The sequence below is a fragment of the Salvelinus alpinus genome, chromosome 10 (assembly GCF_045679555.1).
Source record: "Salvelinus alpinus chromosome 10, SLU_Salpinus.1, whole genome shotgun sequence".
Lineage (NCBI taxonomy): Eukaryota > Metazoa > Chordata > Actinopteri > Salmoniformes > Salmonidae > Salvelinus > Salvelinus alpinus.
In genome coordinates this window covers 13,387,547-13,400,046 of record NC_092095.1, presented here as the reverse complement: position 1 = coordinate 13,400,046, position 12,500 = coordinate 13,387,547, and the positions used below count along the sequence as shown (strand labels likewise).

Genomic DNA, 12,500 nt, shown 5'->3' with positions numbered 1-12,500 from the left:
CAGGGGCAGTTCGCTAAATATTCAGGTAGAATGACCTATCACTAATCACTAATAGAATGACCTATCACTAATCACTAATAGAATGACCTATCACTAATCACTAATAGAATGACCTATCACTAATCACTAATAGAATGACCTATCACTAATCACTAATAGAATGACCTATCACTAATCACTAATAGAATGACCTATCACTAATCACTAATAGAATGACCTATCACTAATCACTAATAGAATGACCTATCACTAATCACTAATAGAATGACCTATCACTAATCACTAATAGAATGACCTATCACTAATCACTAATAGAATGACCTATCACTAATCACTAATAGAATGACCTATCACTAATCACTAATAGAATGACCTATCACTAATCACTAATAGAATGACCTATCACTAATCACTAATAGAATGACCTATCACTAATCACTAATAGAATGACCTATCACTAATCACTAATAGAATGACCTATCACTAATCACTAATAGAATGACCTATCACTAATCACTAATAGAATGACCTATCACTAATCACTAATAGAAGGACCTATCATTAATGCAAAAGCCAACTACTGCACATTAACAAATGTGCTGTGCATCCAAACACATTTTCAGATCAAGTTTAAAATGGCTTTTAGTGACATGGAGCTAATACCTTCCTTAGTGTCAGGGAGGTAATACCTTCCTTAGTGTGAGGGAGGTAATACCTTCCTTAGTGGCAGGGAGGTAATAGCTTCCTTAGTGTCAGGGAGGTAATACCTTCCTTAGTGTCAGGGAGGTAATACCTTCCTTAGTGGCAGGGAGGTAATACCTTCCTTAGTGGCAGGGAGGTTATACCTTCCTTAGTGTCAGGGAGGTAATACCTTCCTTAGTGTTAAACAGCTAATACCTTCCTTAGTGTCAGGGAGGTAATACCTTCCTTAGTGGCAGGGAGGTAATACCTTCCTTAGTGGCAGGGAGGTAATACCTTCCTTAGTGGCAGGGAGGTAATACCTTCCTTAGTGTTAGGGAGGTAATACCTTCCTTAGTGTCAGGGAGGTAATACCTTCCTTAGTGGCAGGGAGGTAATACCTTCCTTAGTGTCAGGGAGGTAATACCTTCCTTAGTGGCAGGGAGGTAATACCTTCCTTAGTGGCAGGGAGGTTATACCTTCCTTAGTGTCAGGGAGGTAATACCTTCCTTAGTGTTAAACAGCTAATACCTTCCTTAGTGTCAGGGAGGTAATACCTTCCTTAGTGGCAGGGAGGTAATACCTTCCTTAGTGGCAGGGAGGTAATACCTTCCTTAGTGTCAGGGAGGTAATACCTTCCTTAGTGTTAAACAGCTAATACCTTCCTTAGTGTCAGGGAGGTAATACCTTCCTTAGTGGCAGGGAGGTAATACCTTCCTTAGTGGCAGGGAGGTAATACCTTCCTTAGTGGCAGGGAGGTAATACCTTCCTTTGTGGCAGGGAGGTAATACCTTCCTTTGTAGCAGACAGCTAATACCTTCCTTAGTATCAGGGAGGTAATACCTTCCTTAGTGGCAGGGAGGTAATACCTTCCTTAGTGGCAGGGAGGTAATACCTTCCTTAGTGGCAGGGAGGTAATACCTTCCTTAGTGGCAGGGAGGTAATACCTTCCTTAGTGGCAGGGAGGTAATACCTTCCTTAGTGGCAGGGAGGTAATACCTTCCTTAGTATCAGGGAGGTAATACCTTCCTTAGTGGCAGGGAGGTAATACCTTCCTTAGTGGCAGGGAGGTAATACCTTCCTTAGTGTCAGGGAGGTAATACCTTCCTTAGTGGCAGGGAGGTAATACCTTCCTTAGTGTCAGGGAGGTAATACCTTCCTTAGTATCAGGGAGGTAATACCTTCCTTAGTGGCAGGGAGGTAATACCTTCCTTAGTGGCAGGGAGGTAATACCTTCCTTAGTGTCAGGGAGGTAATACCTTCCTTAGTGGCAGGGAGGTAATACCTTCCTTAGTGTCACGGAGGTAATACCTTCCTTAGTGTCAGGGAGGTAATACCTTCCTTAGTGGCAGGGAGGTAATACCTTCCTTTGTGTCAGGGAGGTAATACCTTCCTTAGTGGCAGGGAGGTAATACCTTCCTTAGTGGCAGGGAGGTAATAGCTTCCTTAGTTTCGGGGAGGTAATAGCTTCCTTAGTGGCAGGGAGGTAATACCTTCCTTAGTGGCAGGGAGTTAATACCTTCCTTAGTGGCAGGGAGGTAATACCTTCCTTAGTGGCAGGGAGGTAATAGCTTCCTTAGTTTCGGGGAGGTAATAGCTTCCTTAGTGGCAGGGAGGTAATACCTTCCTTAGTGGCAGGGAGGTAATACCTTCCTTAGTGGCAGGGAGGTAATACCTTCCTTTGTGTCAGGGAGGTAATACCTTCCTTAGTGGCAGGGAGGTAATACCTTCCTTAGTGTCAGGGAGGTAATACCTTCCTTAGTGGCAGGGAGGTAATACCTTCCTTAGTGGCAGGGAGGTAATAGCTTCCTTAGTTTCGGGGAGGTAATAGCTTCCTTAGTGGCAGGGAGGTAATACCTTCCTTAGTGGCAGGGAGGTAATACCTTCCTTAGTGGCAGGGAGGTAATACCTTCCTTAGTGTCAGGGAGGTAATAGCTTCCTTAGTGTCAGGGAGGTAATACCTTTCTTAGTGTTAAACAGCTAATACCTTCCTTAGTGTCAGGGAGGTAATACCTTCCTTAGTTTCAGGGAGGTAATACCTTCCTTAGTGGCAGGGAGGTAATACCTTCCTTAGTGGGAGGGAGGTAATACCTTCCTTAGTGGCAGGGAGGTAATACCTTCCTTAGTGTCAGGGAGGTAATACCTTCCTTAGTGTCAGGGAGGTAATACCTTCCTTAGTGTCAGGGAGGTAATACCTTCCTTTGTGTCAGGGAGGTAATACCTTCCTTAGTGGCAGGGAGGTAATACCTTCCTTAGTATCAGGGAGGTAATACCTTCCTTAGTGGCAGGGAGGTAATACCTTCCTTAGTGGCAGGGAGGTAATACCTTCCTTAGTGTCAGGGAGGTAATACCTTCCTTAGTGGCAGGGAGGTAATACCTTCCTTAGTGTCAGGGAGGTAATACCTTCCTTAGTATCAGGGAGGTAATACCTTCCTTAGTGGCAGGGAGGTAATACCTTCCTTAGTGGCAGGGAGGTAATACCTTCCTTAGTGTCAGGGAGGTAATACCTTCCTTAGTGGCAGGGAGGTAATACCTTCCTTAGTGTCACGGAGGTAATACCTTCCTTAGTGTCAGGGAGGTAATACCTTCCTTAGTGGCAGGGAGGTAATACCTTCCTTAGTGGCAGGGAGGTAATACCTTCCTTAGTGGCAGGGAGGTAATACCTTCCTTAGTGGCAGGGAGGTAATACCTTCCTTAGTATCAGGGAGGTAATACCTTCCTTAGTGGCAGGGAGGTAATACCTTCCTTAGTGGCAGGGAGGTAATACCTTCCTTAGTGTCAGGGAGGTAATACCTTCCTTAGTGGCAGGGAGGTAATACCTTCCTTAGTGTCAGGGAGGTAATACCTTCCTTAGTATCAGGGAGGTAATACCTTCCTTAGTGGCAGGGAGGTAATACCTTCCTTAGTGGCAGGGAGGTAATACCTTCCTTAGTGTCAGGGAGGTAATACCTTCCTTAGTGGCAGGGAGGTAATACCTTCCTTAGTGTCACGGAGGTAATACCTTCCTTAGTGTCAGGGAGGTAATACCTTCCTTAGTGGCAGGGAGGTAATACCTTCCTTAGTGGCAGGGAGGTAATACCTTCCTTAGTGTTAGGGAGGTAATACCTTCCTTAGTGTCAGGGAGGTAATACCTTCCTTAGTGGCAGGGAGGTAATACCTTCCTTAGTGTCAGGGAGGTAATACCTTCCTTAGTGGCAGGGAGGTAATACCTTCCTTAGTGGCAGGGAGGTTATACCTTCCTTAGTGTCAGGGAGGTAATACCTTCCTTAGTGTTAAACAGCTAATACCTTCCTTAGTGTCAGGGAGGTAATACCTTCCTTAGTGGCAGGGAGGTAATACCTTCCTTAGTGGCAGGGAGGTAATACCTTCCTTAGTGTCAGGGAGGTAATACCTTCCTTAGTGTTAAACAGCTAATACCTTCCTTAGTGTCAGGGAGGTAATACCTTCCTTAGTGGCAGGGAGGTAATACCTTCCTTAGTGGCAGGGAGGTAATACCTTCCTTAGTGGCAGGGAGGTAATACCTTCCTTTGTGGCAGGGAGGTAATACCTTCCTTTGTAGCAGACAGCTAATACCTTCCTTAGTATCAGGGAGGTAATACCTTCCTTAGTGGCAGGGAGGTAATACCTTCCTTAGTGGCAGGGAGGTAATACCTTCCTTAGTGGCAGGGAGGTAATACCTTCCTTAGTGGCAGGGAGGTAATACCTTCCTTAGTGGCAGGGAGGTAATACCTTCCTTAGTGGCAGGGAGGTAATACCTTCCTTAGTATCAGGGAGGTAATACCTTCCTTAGTGGCAGGGAGGTAATACCTTCCTTAGTGGCAGGGAGGTAATACCTTCCTTAGTGGCAGGGAGGTAATACCTTCCTTAGTGTCAGGGAGGTAATACCTTCCTTAGTATCAGGGAGGTAATACCTTCCTTAGTGGCAGGGAGGTAATACCTTCCTTAGTGGCAGGGAGGTAATACCTTCCTTAGTGTCAGGGAGGTAATACCTTCCTTAGTGGCAGGGAGGTAATACCTTCCTTAGTGTCACGGAGGTAATACCTTCCTTAGTGTCAGGGAGGTAATACCTTCCTTAGTGGCAGGGAGGTAATACCTTCCTTTGTGTCAGGGAGGTAATACCTTCCTTAGTGGCAGGGAGGTAATACCTTCCTTAGTGGCAGGGAGGTAATAGCTTCCTTAGTTTCGGGGAGGTAATAGCTTCCTTAGTGGCAGGGAGGTAATACCTTCCTTAGTGGCAGGGAGTTAATACCTTCCTTAGTGGCAGGGAGGTAATACCTTCCTTAGTGGCAGGGAGGTAATAGCTTCCTTAGTTTCGGGGAGGTAATAGCTTCCTTAGTGGCAGGGAGGTAATACCTTCCTTAGTGGCAGGGAGGTAATACCTTCCTTAGTGGCAGGGAGGTAATACCTTCCTTTGTGTCAGGGAGGTAATACCTTCCTTAGTGGCAGGGAGGTAATACCTTCCTTAGTGTCAGGGAGGTAATACCTTCCTTAGTGGCAGGGAGGTAATACCTTCCTTAGTGGCAGGGAGGTAATAGCTTCCTTAGTTTCGGGGAGGTAATAGCTTCCTTAGTGGCAGGGAGGTAATACCTTCCTTAGTGGCAGGGAGGTAATACCTTCCTTAGTGGCAGGGAGGTAATACCTTCCTTAGTGTCAGGGAGGTAATAGCTTCCTTAGTGTCAGGGAGGTAATACCTTTCTTAGTGTTAAACAGCTAATACCTTCCTTAGTGTCAGGGAGGTAATACCTTCCTTAGTTTCAGGGAGGTAATACCTTCCTTAGTGGCAGGGAGGTAATACCTTCCTTAGTGGGAGGGAGGTAATACCTTCCTTAGTGGCAGGGAGGTAATACCTTCCTTAGTGTCAGGGAGGTAATACCTTCCTTAGTGTCAGGGAGGTAATACCTTCCTTAGTGTCAGGGAGGTAATACCTTCCTTTGTGTCAGGGAGGTAATACCTTCCTTAGTGGCAGGGAGGTAATACCTTCCTTAGTATCAGGGAGGTAATACCTTCCTTAGTGGCAGGGAGGTAATACCTTCCTTAGTGGCAGGGAGGTAATACCTTCCTTAGTGTCAGGGAGGTAATACCTTCCTTAGTGGCAGGGAGGTAATACCTTCCTTAGTGTCAGGGAGGTAATACCTTCCTTAGTATCAGGGAGGTAATACCTTCCTTAGTGGCAGGGAGGTAATACCTTCCTTAGTGGCAGGGAGGTAATACCTTCCTTAGTGTCAGGGAGGTAATACCTTCCTTAGTGGCAGGGAGGTAATACCTTCCTTAGTGTCACGGAGGTAATACCTTCCTTAGTGTCAGGGAGGTAATACCTTCCTTAGTGGCAGGGAGGTAATACCTTCCTTAGTGGCAGGGAGGTAATACCTTCCTTAGTGGCAGGGAGGTAATACCTTCCTTAGTGGCAGGGAGGTAATACCTTCCTTAGTATCAGGGAGGTAATACCTTCCTTAGTGGCAGGGAGGTAATACCTTCCTTAGTGGCAGGGAGGTAATACCTTCCTTAGTGTCAGGGAGGTAATACCTTCCTTAGTGGCAGGGAGGTAATACCTTCCTTAGTGTCAGGGAGGTAATACCTTCCTTAGTATCAGGGAGGTAATACCTTCCTTAGTGGCAGGGAGGTAATACCTTCCTTAGTGGCAGGGAGGTAATACCTTCCTTAGTGTCAGGGAGGTAATACCTTCCTTAGTGGCAGGGAGGTAATACCTTCCTTAGTGTCACGGAGGTAATACCTTCCTTAGTGTCAGGGAGGTAATACCTTCCTTAGTGGCAGGGAGGTAATACCTTCCTTTGTGTCAGGGAGGTAATACCTTCCTTAGTGGCAGGGAGGTAATACCTTCCTTAGTGGCAGGGAGGTAATAGCTTCCTTAGTTTCGGGGAGGTAATAGCTTCCTTAGTGGCAGGGAGGTAATACCTTCCTTAGTGGCAGGGAGTTAATACCTTCCTTAGTGGCAGGGAGGTAATACCTTCCTTAGTGGCAGGGAGGTAATAGCTTCCTTAGTTTCGGGGAGGTAATAGCTTCCTTAGTGGCAGGGAGGTAATACCTTCCTTAGTGGCAGGGAGGTAATACCTTCCTTAGTGGCAGGGAGGTAATACCTTCCTTTGTGTCAGGGAGGTAATACCTTCCTTAGTGGCAGGGAGGTAATACCTTCCTTAGTGTCAGGGAGGTAATACCTTCCTTAGTGGCAGGGAGGTAATACCTTCCTTAGTGGCAGGGAGGTAATAGCTTCCTTAGTTTCGGGGAGGTAATAGCTTCCTTAGTGGCAGGGAGGTAATACCTTCCTTAGTGGCAGGGAGGTAATACCTTCCTTAGTGGCAGGGAGGTAATACCTTCCTTAGTGTCAGGGAGGTAATAGCTTCCTTAGTGTCAGGGAGGTAATACCTTTCTTAGTGTTAAACAGCTAATACCTTCCTTAGTGTCAGGGAGGTAATACCTTCCTTAGTTTCAGGGAGGTAATACCTTCCTTAGTGGCAGGGAGGTAATACCTTCCTTAGTGGGAGGGAGGTAATACCTTCCTTAGTGGCAGGGAGGTAATACCTTCCTTAGTGTCAGGGAGGTAATACCTTCCTTAGTGTCAGGGAGGTAATACCTTCCTTAGTGTCAGGGAGGTAATACCTTCCTTTGTGTCAGGGAGGTAATACCTTCCTTAGTGGCAGGGAGGTAATACCTTCCTTAGTTTCGGGGAGGTAATACCTTCCTTAGTGTCAGGGAGGTAATACCTTCCTTAGTGGGAGGGAGGTAATACCTTCCTTAGTGGCAGGGAGGTAATACCTTCCTTAGTGGGAGGGAGGTAATACCTTCCTTAGTGGCAGGGAGGTAATGCCTTCCTTAGTGTCAGGGAGGTAATACCTTCCTTAGTGTCAGGGAGGTAATACCTTCCTTTATGTCAGGGAGGTAATACCTTCCTTAGTGGCAGGGAGGTAATACCTTCCTTAGTGGCAGGGAGGTAATACCTTCCTTAGTGGCAGGGAGGTAATACCTTCCTTTGTGTCAGGGAGGTAATACCTTCCTTAGTGGCAGGGAGGTAATACCTTCCTTAGTGTCAGGGAGGTAATACCTTCCTTAGTGGCAGGGAGGTAATACCTTCCTTAGTGGCAGGGAGGTTATACCTTCCATAGTTTCAGGGAGTTAATACCTTCCTTAGTGGCAGGGAGGTAATACCTTCCTTAGTGGCAGGGAGGTAATACCTTCCTTAGTGGCAGGGAGGTAATACCTTCCTTAGTGGCAGGGAGGTAATACCTTCCTTAGTGGCAGGGAGGTAATACCTTCCATAGTGGCAGGGAGGTAATACCTTCCTTAGTGGCAGGGAGGTTATACCTTCCTTAGTGGCAGGGAGGTAATACCTTCCTTAGTGGCAGGGAGGTTATACCTTCCATAGTTTCAGGGAGTTAATACCTTCCATAGTGGCAGGGAGGTAATACCTTCCTTAGTGGCAGGGAGGTAATACCTTCCTTAGTGGCAGGGAGGTTATACCTTCCTTAGTGGCAGGGAGGTTATACCTTCCTTAGTGGCAGGGAGGTAATACCTTCCTTAGTGGCAGGGAGGTTATACCTTCCTTAGTGGCAGGGAGGTAATACCTTCCTTAGTGTCAGGGAGGTAATACCTTCCTTAGTGGCAGGGAGGTAATACCTTCCTTAGTGTCAGGGAGGTAATACCTTCCTTAGTGGCAGGGAGGTTATACCTTCCTTAGTGGCAGGGAGGTAATACCTTCCTTAGTGTCAGGGAGGTAATACCTTCCATAGTGGCAGGGAGGTAATACCTTCCTTAGTGGCAGGGAGGTTATACCTTCCTTAGTGGCAGGGAGGTAATACCTTCCTTAGTGGCAGGGAGGTTATACCTTCCTTAGTGGCAGGGAGGTAATACCTTCCTTAGTGGCAGGGAGGTTATACCTTCCTTAGTGGCAGGGAGGTAATACCTTCCTTAGTGGCAGGGAGGTAATACCTTCCATAGTGGCAGGGAGGTAATACCTTCCTTAGTGTTAAACAGCTAATACCTTCCTTAGTGTCAGGGAGGTAATACCTTCCTTAGTGGGAGGGAGGTAATACCTTCCTTAGTGTTAAACAGCTAACACCTTCCATCATTGTATAAGGGGAGGAGATGTTGTATATCATGTGAAGTAGAAAGTAGAATATCTGTGGAGGAAACGTCTCCTAAAATTATTCAAAATCTTAAAAACCTGCATCAAAGCCCTAACAAACACTCCTAACAGATCTTCAAAATTAGACTTCACGGCAAAATCAACTGACGTTTTTTTCACACCTCAATACTGGTCTGAAGTTGAACCTTCCTAAACAGTTTTTTATATATTTTTTTACCTATGGAAGCTTCTGACACACTTTGATTTAGTTTTTGTTTGTGTGATCTATGCATTTATAGGTACATATAGGAAACCCTTCCACTCAGGTTCTGTCTGGCCATAGATGGGAGTAAACATTACCAAGATGATGTCAGTGTTCTATGGCTGTTGTGTATTGTCTTCACTGAACCAGCTTCAGGTATTACGCACATGACATCACTGCTCTGTGTGTGTGTGTTTCTTCTTGTTTTTATCCACTAACAGCATTACACATGTCCAAAATGCATTACAGTGGAACCGCCAGTTCACTTTCATTTTGCAGATGACACAGTGCTTATATTTTTTACGCCGCAAGCCGCCATGTTCAGCTAAGGACAGACAGCACCCTCATCAAAACCGTGCATTTGCCCTGATTGGCTCAAACTCGATCCAGCTACATAGTCAGTGGCAGCTGCTCGCTGATTGCACAGCGTGAGCACCTTGTCTAGTGGAACCCTTCTCCAAGTCCATTTTATTGTTCTCCTTTCTAACAGTGATCCTGTCAGAGCCTCAGTCTACAACTCTAGAGAGAGAGAGAGGGAGAGAGAGAGAGAGAGAGAGAGAGGGGAGAGAGAGAGAGATAGAGAAAGATAGAGAGATAGAGAAAGATAGAGAGAGAGAGATAGAGAAAGATAGAGAGAGATAGAGAAAGAGAGAGAGAGAGAGGGGAGAGAGATAGAGAAAGATAGAGAGAGAGAGAGGAGAGATAGATAGAGAAAGATAGAGAGAGAGAGGAGAGAGAGATAGAGAAAGATAGAGAGAGAGAGGGGAGATAGAGATAGAGAAAGATAGAGAGAGAGAGGGGAGAGAAAGATAGAGAGAGAGAGAGGAGAGAGAGATAGAGAAAGATAGAGAGAGAGAGAGGGGAGAGATAGATAGAGAAAGATAGAGAGAGAGAGAGGGGAGAGAGAGATAGAGAAAGATAGAGAGAGAGAGAGGGGAGAGATAGATAGAGAAAGATAGAGAGAGAGAGAGAGAGGGGAGAGAGAGATAGAGAAAGATAGAGAGAGAGAGAGGGGGGAGATAGATAGAGAAAGACTGACCCAAACTTAAGGAAAGCTTTGACTATGTACAGACTCAGTGAGCATAGCCTTGCTATTGAGAAAGGCCGCCGTAGGCAGACATGGCTCTCAAGAGAAGACAGGCTATGTGCACACTGCCCACAAAATGAGGTGGAAACTGAGCTGCACTTCCTAACCTCCTGCCCAATGTATGACCATATTAGAGAGACATATTTCCCTCAGATTACACAGATCCACAAAGAATTCGAAAACAAATCCAATTTTGATAAACTCCCATATCTACTGGGTGAAATTCCACAGTGTGCCATCACAGCAGCAAGATTTGTGACCTGTTGCCACAAGAAAAGGGCAACCAGTGAAGAACAAACACCACTGTAAATACAACCCATATTTATGTTTATTTATTTTAACTTGTGTGCTTTAACCATTTGTACATTGTTACAACACTGCATATATATAATATGACATTTGTAATGTCTTTATTGTTTTGAAACTTCTGTATGTGTAATGTTTACTGTTCATTTTTATTGTTTATTTGACTTTTGTATATTACCTACCTCACTTGCTTTGGCAATGTTAACACATGTTTCCCATGCCAATAAAGCCCCTTGAATTGAATTGAATTGAAAGATAGAGAGAGAGAGAGGAGAGAGAGATAGAGAAAGATAGAGAGAGAGAGAGGGGAGATAGAGATAGAGAAAGATAGAGAGAGAGAGAGGGGAGATAGAGATAGAGAAAGATAGAGAGAGAGAGAGAGAGGGGAGAGATAGATAGAGAAAGATAGAGAGAGAGAGAGGGGAGAGATAGATAGAGAAAGATAGAGAGGGGAGAGAGGGGAGAGATAGATAGAGAAAGATAGAGAGAGAGAGAGGGGAGAGATAGATAGAGAAAGATAGAGAGAGAGAGAGGGGAGAGATAGATAGATAGAGAAAGATAGAGAGGGGAGAGAGGGGAGAGATAGATAGAGAAAGATAGAGAGCGAGAGAGGGGAGAGATAGATAGAGAAAGATAGAGAGGGGAGAGAGGGGAGAGATAGATAGAGAAAGATAGAGAGAGAGAGAGGGGAGAGATAGATAGAGAAAGATAGAGAGAGAGAGAGAGGGGAGAGATAGATAGAGAAAGATAGAGAGAGAGAGAGGGGAGAGATAGATAGAGAAAGATAGAGAGAGAGAGAGGGGAGAGATAGATAGAGAAAGATAGAGAGAGAGAGAGGGGAGAGATAGATAGAGAAAGATAGAGAGAGAGAGAGGGGAGATAGAGATAGAGAAAGATAGAGAGAGAGAGAGGGGAGAGATAGATAGAGAAAGATAGAGAGAGAGAGAGGGGAGAGATAGATAGAGAAAGATAGAGAGGGAGAGAGGAGAGAGATAGATAGAGAAAGATAGAGAGAGAGAGAGGGGAGAGATAGATAGAGAAAGATAGAGAGAGAGAGAGGGGAGAGATGAGAGAGAAAGATAGAGAGAGAGAGAGGAGAGAGAGAGATAGAGAAAGATAGAGAGAGAGAGAAGTGACAAAAGTCTCGACACCACAGCAGAACAGTCCACACCAGACCCTGACCATAGAGTCAACATCACAGCAGAACAGACAAAAGAAAAAACCCAAGCCCAGCAGCTCTCACCCCCCCTGAGCACCCCCCCTGTCAGCCACCCTGATAGCCCTCCTGACAACCCCCCCACACCCACTGAGAACAAACACAAGACACAGATTGTTCTCCTTATGGACTCAAATGGGAAATATATAGAAGAAAAAAAACTTTTTCCCAAACACAGTGTGTCTAAACTCTGGTGTGCAAACACCCAGCGCGCCCTAGACCTTCTGTCTGAGGACAAACTAGGCTCACCTAGCCACATAATAATACACACAGGCACAAACGACCTGAGAGCAAAGCAGGAAAGGGTGGCCACAGCACTGAAGGGAGTGGTTGAAAAAGCTTCTTCTACTTTCCCCAATGCACAAGTGGTTATCTCCACCCTGCTACCACGAAAAGACTTCCACCCTGCTACAATACAGCGGGTAAACGCAAGCATTTCCCGTGACTGTGCCTCAAAACCAAATGTTTTCCTGGCCCACCACTCCACCCTGGACTTGAACAGCCTCTATGACCAGGTCCACCTCTATAAGGCAGCAGTGCCCACCTTTGTCCGGACTCTAAAGGACATCGCTCTCAAACGCAGCCCCAACACTTCACACAGGAGCAACAGATCAATAGACACCCCACCCAGACCAGCGAGACACCCTCCAAGACCTGCAGGACCCCCCCGTGGACCTACACATAGAGGACCCACGCCAAGAGGACTTACATCCAGACCACAGCACCCCCAGACACATCCACACCCCCACCCCAACCAATCAACACCCCCCCACATCAACCATGCCCACACCCCATTTAGGCCCCCTCAGATCAGACCTATGCCACTCCTGCCCACCCCATGCACCCCACCCCCGCAAAGAGAGCATCAACATGG

At 46.0% G+C, this 12,500-nt stretch overlaps 1 protein-coding gene across 1 annotated transcript in view; it reads right to left on the bottom strand.

The window, feature by feature from the left end:
- The window catches only part of LOC139531517 (neuropilin and tolloid-like protein 1), a 180,958-nt gene that overhangs the window by 55,083 nt on the left and 113,375 nt on the right, over nt 1-12,500 (bottom strand). The window lies entirely within an intron of this gene.